The sequence below is a fragment of the Capsicum annuum genome, chromosome 8, assembly GCF_002878395.1.
Source record: "Capsicum annuum cultivar UCD-10X-F1 chromosome 8, UCD10Xv1.1, whole genome shotgun sequence".
NCBI lineage: Eukaryota > Viridiplantae > Streptophyta > Magnoliopsida > Solanales > Solanaceae > Capsicum > Capsicum annuum.
In genome coordinates, this window is record NC_061118.1 from 48,449,459 (window position 1) to 48,460,588 (window position 11,130).

General features: G+C 36.4%; 1 long non-coding RNA gene across 1 annotated transcript; it reads right to left on the bottom strand.

The window, feature by feature from the left end:
* Positions 1-2,305: 2,305 nt before the first annotated feature.
* Positions 2,306-10,803, bottom strand: LOC107846969. Its single transcript, XR_001667226.2, has 3 exons — positions 9,760-10,803; positions 4,650-4,756; positions 2,306-4,436 (listed from the first exon to the last, which is right to left on the bottom strand). It is a non-coding gene; the product is annotated as an uncharacterized LOC107846969 (long non-coding RNA).
* Between the last annotated feature and the right edge of the window lie 327 nt (positions 10,804-11,130).

An 11,130-nucleotide genomic window follows, 5' to 3' on the forward strand; every position in this document is an offset into this window, starting at 1 on the left:
AGCTACTTATATAGAGAACAAATGAGACTCTCTTATTAATCCTTCATCGATGTGGGAAAAGGACAACCAGGGCAAAAAGGGAAAACCACAAATGTAGACCTACTTTTGAATTCAAAATAGATAAGCTTTTGGATTTTCCCCCTCTTTCCATGGACGAATTTAGACAAAGAGAGGGCTGAATTCGTAGGGAGTTTTGGGGAGAAAAAAATGAATATTTCTCCACTTATCAGGGGGAGCAACTTTGTGCTATGATAGTGCGATGATAATGAATTTTTAGCCAAATTTTTTGGGAATTTGTACCTCAGTTTGATGAGGTGTTAATGTTGTGCTTGATTCGACCATTACTGAGTTGGATACATCAAATTTCTAAAAGCTTTGTTGAAGCCAGATACGGGTTGGTGCAATTGAATTCGGGTCTGAGACGGGTCGGTTTGTTGCATTCGTTTGGAAGTTGATGTACCTGTTTGAGTAAAGGCCCAAAATCATACATTATCTTTGCCTTAGACATAAAATAATACATGTTCTTTCAACTAGAGCACTAATAGTCCTTTTTATTTAGTTAAGTGGTGCATTTTTAATCATAAATCTAACACTGTTAATTTTTTTAACAGCAGTCAAATCACCTTTTATCACACTATTTTTTTCCTCCAAAAAAAAAACCTTACCTGTAAAATATTGCTAACAAACCTCACCGTTAATGTTTTAGGTGGCAAACTTTTACGATTATGTTCCTATCCCAAAATCTCTTCAAGTGGAACGTTTCACAAATATGACATTTAATCACCTCAAAAAAGTTAACTCAAAAGGTTTTGTAGTCTAAGAGACTGAGTTGCAGCGTATGAAGCTTCTCTTAGGAAAAATATTCGATGCTAATGAAAATTCTAACCAACCTCTACTGAAGATTCTGGAATCACATAACGTAGAAGCTGATGTCATCTTTGATCTTTATGAGTCTTATCAGACCATGAAATTAATAGATTGAAACAATTATTGATGTAGTGATATAGAGAAGTCTGAATTGTTGATGCAGCGTCGATGTCTCAAGGCTTATTTGATGTGTTTTTCAATTGATTTCCTTTGTTTAATGGTGCTCGTATTGACCTGATATGAAGATGAGAAGCTTCTATTAAAAAAATTAATGGTATTAGGATTGTGTCTAAAAATGCACCACTTTTTAAACAAAAAGGACTATTAGTGCACCAGTTGAAAGAATATGTATTATTTTGTGTCTAAAGCAAAAGATAATGTATGATTTTGGGCCTTTACTTTGCGTGTTTTTGCATTTTGGTTGTTGTATTGTCGTTGTTATCTGTTGAAAACCATGTGTTCTGTTGTTTTGACGGAGAAACAACAAGTGGGACGGGTCATCCTTTGAGGTGCTGGGCCGAGGCAGCATTGGGCCTGGGACGGTTAACTGGAGGGTTGTTGGGCTGTTAATGAGAAATAAATAATGGCCTGCTGCTTGTTATTTTAATTAGGAAATAGGCCGAAATTGGTTTAATTGGATATTGGGTGGATTATGTGATTGGAGTTTTGGCCAATTCATTTAAATTTTGGCCAAATTGAAATCAATTGGCCAATTGCATCGCAATTATGATCAATTTGTTTTCAATTATGGCCAAATCTAATAGACTGGCTAAATCAAATCAAAATTAGAAATGAATTAATACCTCCTTTAATTCTGAGCTTCTTGATTTAATAAAATCAAATGCTTATTTATCCGAACAAATTATTTTGATACTAAATTATATTAAAATCAAGATTTTAATTATTATATCTATTTTTAAAAATAATCCTTAATTAAAATCTGTTATTCCATAGAATAAATATTTAAGTAATCAAATTATATAATCTCGTTTAATTAAACACGATAATATATAATCTCTACTTAAAAATGAAAAAATTACGTACAAATATATTTTGAAAATTTTTTATTTGGATGAAATAAATATTTTGATTTTATTAAAAATCGAAGAAAGTCAGGATTAAATTTAGTCGTGGAGAGAAAAATTAAGTGTCAACAACTGCCCCCTCTCTTTAGGTAGGGTGGATGCAAGTAGTCTTGGGCAAAGGGAGGTTGACGTTACTAATTTTGTCCGACCAGAATTTCGAATCTGAAAGAGGTTGGCGTTCGCACGAGTTTCATAGAGTTATGGCTAGACCTTAGTATTAGGTTTCCTACATATCTCAGGTTACATGAGAATTCAGGCCAATTGTAGTTCATAAAGCTTGATAGTATGATTTTCAAAAAATTCACCAGCTATCTCAATTTTGGAGTTTTTAATAAAATTGAAAAGCTAGAGAATAAAGGGATTTGGGGGGAGGTTGGAATGCAATCGAGTTTTCAACAAAGATCCCAGCCTACATATCTCCGAGACTCAGAGAATCAGACAACTTGTAGTTCGATTCAATCGGTAGAAAAGACAACCTTTTATTTCAGATGATCTTTGGCCCGGAATGAGTGATAAGTTGTTCGAGTTATGAAAAAAGGCTTGTAACCTCTTAACCATAAACGTGGAGCTATTCACACCCATAGGTAAGAATTCACCTGGACATAATTTCCAAAACTCTAGGTGTCCTATCACTCGAATTTGAAAGAAAGAGAAGGTTACCCTTGGTATAAGTTTAAAAATGTTTTGAAGGTGAAGCTAAAACTAAAATATCCTAAAATACTCACATGCCTTCTAATAGGGGTGTGGTTTGATTGGTGGTGGCGATCATCCTTTAGCTCACGTCCAAAGAGTTTGACCTCCCTTTCCAGACTACGTCCCATTTTGCTGCTAAGAAAGAGTTCCACATTGTGTTGCATCCTATCTGGAGTCGTCCACACCTGTGGTTTTGACTTGAGATTTTTATCCTCTCGTATTTTCTCGACAATGTCTCAAACAAAAATTATTAATGCTAAACATAATTTATGAAAGAGGTGTATAGTGTTTACCATATTTTCACGTGAGTTGTCGCCTGAAAAGTGAAGTCATCCTTTCATGTACCTATTTGGAAAGAAATAACTTACAATAACAGACATAACAAATCTCTTGGTTATTGCATAATTAGCTTCTTTATCGATTGAATATGTCTTCAAAGTGGGAAGGCCCTTTTGGATACCGATGACACTTTATGCAGAACGGTCCCTACAACCGTGTAATCTTATGTTAATGTGGCAATCCTTTGGTTACCTATAATTCTTGTTGTATGATAACTTCTCTGATTATTGCCAATGATTCTTTACATATGATCTCGGGTAAGTCTTGCACATCTTTTGTATCGATACGACTTATAGCTTTCCCTTGAATTGACAATCTTTGGATAATCTTGCACATTATTTGATGTTGGATACGAGGTCGCTTACAAATATCCTCTAAATTTCTAGCCTTTAGGTAATCCCACACATTATCCGACCTTGGATAAGAGATGTCTTATATATATCCCTCTAATTGGTACCTCTCAAGTATTCCTGTAAATCTTCCCACCTTGGATACAATATGACTTATAGATATCTCTCAAATTGCTAGTCTTTGGGTAATCCTGCACATAATCTATCTTGGATATGATGCAGCTTATAGAGAACCCTTAGAGTTATCAATTTGATCATCTCGCATATTCTCCGGTAAGGATTTAGTTGTGACTTATGGATAACCTTCGGACTATCAATCTTTGGATAACCTTGCACACTATTTCGTTATGATGTTATTGCGGCTTACGAATAACCTATGGGATATCAACTCATAGGTAATCTTGCACACTATCTTATTTCAAGTAATATAATCTATAGATAACCCTCAAATTGTCAATTTCTAAGAAATTTCATATATCACTCGTCTTCACATAGCGATTTAAAGAAGTCCCTTTAAATTGCGTGCTCTTGATGCATTCAGGTGCTGATTCATAAAATAATGAAATATTCTCGACGCCAGCATTTGTGTCTCGTGTGTCAACAGATATTAATGCGGATGATATCCTCGATGCCAGCGTTTGTGTCTCACGTGTCAATAGATATTGAATACTAATGATATCTTTGATGTCCATATTTTTGTCTCGCATGTCAACAAATATTACATGCTGATGATATCCCCGATGCCAGTATCTGTGTCTCGTATGTCAACAGATATTAAATGCTGATGGTATCCTCGACGCCAGCATTTGTGTATCACATGTCAACAGATATTAAATACTGATGATATTCTCGACGATAGCATTTGTGTCTCGCGTGTCAACAATTATTGAATGTTGATGATATCTTCGATGCCAGTGTTTGTGTCTCGCGTGTTAACAGATGTTGAATGTTGATGATATCTTCGACGCCAACGTTTTGTCTCGCGTGTCAACAAATATTAAATAGCCCTCTTGGCAATGAGATGAGATGAAATAGTTCTTTTGGGGATTTGAAATCAGTTTCACTTGAGTTCGCTTGTCTGCATTTTGCTTTCTACATGTACCTGTACGCAATGTAGACAGTTAGTAGACACAATGTCTCTCTCACTGGCAACCACAATCAAGATTTATGACAGTTTAATGACAAATATTGAGTATCATGATTTGAATGACTTATTCTGCTATTAATCTTCTCTTTTTGATGAAATAATTAAATAGCAAAACCACCGGATGCAAGTAAATAGGGCAAAGTCCTTGTTTGGGCATTACTCAAATACCGTTTGCTTTACTTTAAGGCAAATTTTGAGGATGAATTTTCGGCCTTCCTCCTGTTGAGCGACCCTTTTGATTTTTGTATTTGTTGTGCTAACTCCCTTAAATGCACCTGCACCCAAAATAAATATTTAGTAGATACAAAATCGCTTTTTCTAGCGACTATTTTTAGGAAAATTCTAAATACAATATTCATAAAGAATATAAGGCACTCTCTTTCTTCTTTCATGGTCTCAAGAAATGAGATAGACAATTCAAAAGGCCCTCGATAAATGGGTATTAAACCTAGTTTTGGGGCTACTCAAAAATACCATTCTTGAGCATTATATGTTTTGGTGTGGCACCCAACTTGCTCGGGGATTTTTGAAAAAGACTCATTTTCGGGTATTGATCCCTGTAACCACAGAAAAATAATTAGTTTGAGTGAAACTACTCTGGGTTGACCTCTTTTGATCCTTGGTTTGCTCCTCGCCATCTTTCGGGTGCTCCGTCATGTTGGGTCTTCCACCCCTGACTCCCCGTCCCAATAGACGCCTGGGCAATCACTGAGTAAAAATTTACATAGATTTCTAAAAGTAGTCTTAAATTTAGAAAAATAGTTTCGAAAATTTTTGAAAGAGCTTTAGAAAATCTCTGCCAGTCATGTCATGTACTAGCTCAATGCCTCTTGGTTTTGACTATGTCTGATGTTTTGGTGGAGGATTGCTAGGGATTCAACCTCGTTGAGGCTCTCTATCAGAAGTTCTATCATAGACAAAGATTTAGTCTATCTAGACTTTACCACAACTGGTAATTTCCAAGACTTGACTTTGACCTCTGGTGCTGAGGGATTTGAAATATAGTCCAGTGTTTGGTGGAAATTTTGAGGCCTTTCTCCTCAAAATTTCTGCCCCAGTTTAAAGTTGTTTGAGATGATCTCTGCTTGAGAGGATCTGAAGTCTTGGTTGGTCTTCGTCTCTTTGTTGGATAATGATCTTTCTCTTGTGAATTTTCAAGATTTCTTCTCAAAAATTTTGCCCCAGTTTCAATTTCTTGGGGTTATGTGACTGAGCCATTGGGGTGTCTACATATTCCGTTGAAGCAAGAATCAGGCCAAACGTAGTTTAGTACAATGCTAAGGATACATTAAAAAATCTAATGGGTTGACCAAAGCCAACATAGGCCTCCTATGTATCTCATTATTGAGAATTCAAGTTATCACGCAGTTCATTCATAAAAGAAAAGGATTAATTGTCCTAAGGGGTTGATCAAAGCCAACATAGGCTGCCTACATATCCCGTTCTTGGGAATTTAGGTCAGACGTAGTTAGTACCTAAAAGGAAAGAATTCTAGGCAATTACACATCATAAAATAGATACTATCATAAAGGCGATTACAAATAAGTCAAGGAAACAAAAACTAAAATGTCTTTCAAACATAGTATTTTTTTACCGCATCAGAATTGATTGGTTTGGTCCACTCTTGATTGTCCATCTCAGGTAAGATTAGGGCTCCTCCAGGTTGGGCTTCTTTCGGTTTTCAAATTCCTCTATATGTTTCACTAACTACTCCTCATCACCTTTTTTCCGTTCATTATCATTCTCTTTACTTTGTTCGTCTAACCCTTTCATGACATAACATTAGCAGGTTTTTAAATTATTGCTACCAAAATAAACCATGTTAAAATATAATGATATAATCATATTTCAAAATAACTTCTTAAATAAAAAGGAGGCTTTTTGAAAAATAAATAAAAAACTATGGCTCATGACCCTGCACAAATGCGGGCCCATGACATTTTGAAAGCTGTAAAACATGAAATGAAAATTTGAGACATCAAAGGGTGGATCACGGGGCCTCCTCTAGATCATCATCGATTTTTAAAGCTACTAGTAATTGTCCTTTCATCTACCCCGACGGGTGACAGATTATGAGCGGAGTGGAGGTCCAATTTTGTAAAGCCTCTCTGGTGCAACCTTTCTCACCGCGTCAAACTTTAGGAAATCCTCTGGTATATCATTGCATCCCTCAAACAAATTTCTTATCCCATCCCCAAGACCATTATCCTTAAACATCTCACGCACATAAAAAGACAGGTACTTGAGTGACGATGGTTTAGACAGACTCGTCTTTGAATTATCTTCAATCTCATCTTCCTTTCTTGGTTGCTACCCTATTCCACACTTAAATGCTTTTTTTGGGACCATAATAGGCTCAATAATTCCTTCCAAATTCTTAATCAAGGCGGCACAACTTTCTCTATCTTTTCCACTCCTTTTGTCTTGTTGGAATTTTGCGGATCCACCTTAGTAATAGTCTTGCTAGGTGACCATTCAGTTGCTATTTCGGTCATGATAACCATGGCTCCCTTATGATTAGGCAATGAATTACTGGTGACATTGGTGTCGGCTCCTGAAGAGTGATGATATTCTGGTCAATCAAGTCTTGGATCTTATGTTTCAGATTGATGCAATCTTCAGTATTATGCCCGAGTGCTCATGAATGATAAGCATAAAATTAATCGGCCTGAAAGAATCAGGAATTGGTATTGGTAGGTTTTGGTGGAATAGACTGTAAATAAACATCTTTCATCAATCTTCTGAAGAGCTGGGTACGACTTTCAGCCAGTGGAGTGAATTTTCTAGGAGGCTTCTTTTTGAGGTTTATACGTTGGGGGTTATACTGATTTTGATTAGCAGGAGGAGGTACTTGATGATAGTTTGGAGGCGCTTGGACTTTTATTTGGTTGTTTGGAAGAGTAGCTTGAACGTGAGACTGATAATTTGGCTACGGAACTTGGTAGTGGGGTAAAATATTTGGAAGTAGGGCTTGATATTGGGGTTGGGGGTAGAATACAGGCTAAAAACTTGGTAATGGTGGTGAGGAAAGAATATTCCTAGGCTTGAATTTCTTCTTCAAGTCATCAACAGAACTAGTAGAGATTGCAGTTACATCCTCTCTTTTCTTCTTTGAGAATGCAGAAGATTCAGATGATGTTGGGGTTTTGGTAATTTTTCCAGTTCGGATGCTTTCCTCTAATGTTTCCCTAATCTTTACCAAATCTGTGAAAGCCGCTCGGACTGCGGATACCATCTTGATATAAAATTCTCCCTCCTGTGCGCGAGAGAAAACTGATACCATTTCTTTCTCAGACATAGGAGGTTGTACTTTAGCAACTTTTTTTCTCCAACGAAAGGCATAGTCTCGGATACACTCATCATTCTCCTGTTTGATCCGGTTTAGTGAGTATTGATGAGGACTATTTCAATGTTAGACGCAAACCTATCAAGGAAATCTTTAGCCAATGCCCTCAACTAGTCCATCTTTTCAATTCTTGAGACGTGAACCAATCTAAGGCTTCGCCACTCAAGCTTCGGTTCAACAGGCGCATCTGCCTCATTTTTTCCTACCCCCACCATTTGATTATAATATCTTTTTAGATAGGCCATTGGATTTCCAGTATCGTCGAACACCTCAAATTTAGGGACCTTGTATCATTCTGGTAGATCTACTCCAGGGTGAACACATAGATCATTGAAACCTAAACCATCGTTGTTCCCCGCCCCATGAGATTTCTTGATCCTCATAATCTCTTCATTCATAGCCAGAAACTTTATTTCATACTCGGTTCTCCACTCTTTTTTCTTCTCTTTGTAATGGTCTATCTCGAGATTAGGAAAGGAATTATAGATGTCAGGAGATATGATAACATGAGGAGGATTTGGAAGGTTAGCTTGATTTTGAGGATGAGAAGAGGTAGGGTGGTAGGTGGAGAGGACATTTTGGAAATTGGAAAAGTTTTATGAAATTTGAGAGTAGTTTGGTGGGATCTGAGAAGGATTTTACGAATTCAAAAATGGATTTTGTGGATTTCGAGATGAATTTAGTAGATTTGGGAGCAAATTTTGTGTGAATTTAGAAGAGGATTTTGTGAATTTGGAAGCGAATTTTGTGGGTTTGAAAGTTCTGGGGATTTGGGAATGAATTTTGTGGATTTGGAGACGGATTTTGTGGGGTTAGGGATGGATTTTATGGATGGTAAGCATCTGAGTTATTTTCTCGATTGGTGTTTTGGACTAGTTGAGGAGCGGAGACAGACGATATGTTATTTGGATGATCCTCGAGAATAGGAGTACTGAGGGGAGGGATTTGGAGTGGAGTCCCATGTCCTCTTATAGCAGGAGCATTGATAGTGATGGCCAGGTTTGCCAAATCTCGAGTACGATTCATCTTCTCCTGAAGCATTTCTAATTTTCTCGCGAGTTCAGCAATCATCTCGCTTTGTTCCGCTATTACATTGTCCCTGATAGTCAATGCATTTTCTTCATCGTTTTCAGCCATTTTTGAATGATGGTCAGGGGATGGGATTTTATGTGCTTTTTGACCGGGTGAAGTAAGGATGTTCTGCCAGCTTATTTTAACACGGAATAGCTTTCTATTATCTGTAAAGTAAAATAACTCAAAGGCAAATATGTTAGTTTTCATTTGTGATAAATAATGCAAGATACTTGACAAGAAATAACCACGTAGAGTTGTTTGTGTCATAGCCAAATTGATCCACATAAGCATAATGGATAAACTTGCCTTTGATTCAAATAAACGCACATAAACACATAAGACAGTTATATGGCATAAAAACATCATAATAACGCGTATCCTAACTAGGGTGACCCGTTGAGTTAAAGGGTTTAGGCCTGACAAACTTTGAATAAAATATATGCCTTTTTTAAAGCCAATCCATTATCCTCCAAAAAATGCTACAGAAAACTTTTATGCCAAAATCATGAGTTAAAGATGACCAAACAAACGAGTATCATATATAGGTAAGACAAAACAACACAAAAACATAGTTCAAGCTGCATAACATACCAAAAAATGAAATTTTGCAACACTACGCGAGCAAAGCAGTGTATACTGTTGAACTACCATAATAATCCTATTATCAAAAGATTGCAGCATCATATTGATCCAAGAAGAAATCATGTAACAATAATTGTCACAGACAAACTCTATGGTCATTAAAGGCATCTACAACAGCTAATCCCAGTACACAACAGTATCGAAAATTATTTATGACTATAGAATAGTGAGATGAAGCAGAATACGATCAAAATTTAAATGGCAACGGAATGTCACCTGTTTTGGAGCAGCAAAACGGGATAACGAGCTAATGTCGAGATGCGCCACCACCGAAAATTAGCGTTATCAACTCAGGAACCTCCGATTAACCGACCAACTTTCAAAAAGAAGAAAAAAAATAGAAAATCTTTATTAAAAAAAGAAACTGGTGTGCTCTCAAAATTTCCTTCCTCCTTTTTCTTTTCCTTTTTCTCTGTTATTTTTCTTGTAGAAAATTTTTTCTCTTCCGACCCCCTTTTCAGGCTCAATCGCGAGCTGCTTATATAGAGAACAAATTAGACTCTCTTCTTAAGCCTTCAACGATGTGGGAAAAGGACAACCAGGGTAAAAAGGGAAAACTACAAATTGAGGCCTACTTTTGAATTCAAAACAGATAAGCTTTTGGATTTCCCCCCCTCTTTCCATGGATGAATTGGACGAAGAGATCGCTGAATTCATAGGGAATTTTGGGGGAAAATGAATATTTCTCCACCAACAGGGGGAAACATTTTGTACTATGATAGTGTGATGACAACGAATTTTTAGTTGGATTTTTTGGGAATTTGTACCTCAGCTTGATGAGGTGCTGATGCTGTGCTGGATTCGACCGTTACTGAGTTGGACACGTTGAATTTCTAGAAGCTTCGTTGAAGCCAGATGTGGGTTGGTGCAATTAGATTCGGGTCTGAGATGGGTCAGTTTGTTGCATTCGTTTAGAAGATGATATGCGTGTTTTTACGTTTTGGTTGTTGTATTATCGTTGTTGTCTGTTAAAAATCGTGTGTTCTGTTGTTTTGAGGGAGAAACAACAAGTGGGCCGGGTCATCCTTTGAGGTGCTGGGCCGAGGCAGCATTGGGCCTGGGGTGGTTAACTGGAGGGTTGTTGGGCTGGTTAATGAGAAGTAAAGAATGGGCTGCTGCTTGTTAGTTCCCATTAGGAAATCGTCCGAAATTGATTTAATTGGGTATTTGGTGGATTATGTGATTGGAGTTTTGGCCAATTCATTTAAATTTTGGTCAAGTTAAAAATTAATTGGCTAATTGCATTGTAATTATGGCCAGTTTAATTTCAATTATGGCCAAATCTAATAGATTGGCTAGATTAAATCAATATTCGAAATGAATTTATACCTCCTTTAATTCTGAGCTTCTTGATTTAATAAAATCAAATGCGTATTTATCCGAATAAATTATTTTGATAATAAATCATATTAAATTGAGATTTTAATTATTATATCTATTTTAAAAAATAATTCTTAATTAAAATTCGATATTTCATAGAATAAATATTTATAATCAAATTATATAATCTCGTTTAATTGAACACGATAATATATAATTGCTACATAAAAATTACAAAATTACGTACAAATATGTTTTGAAAATTTT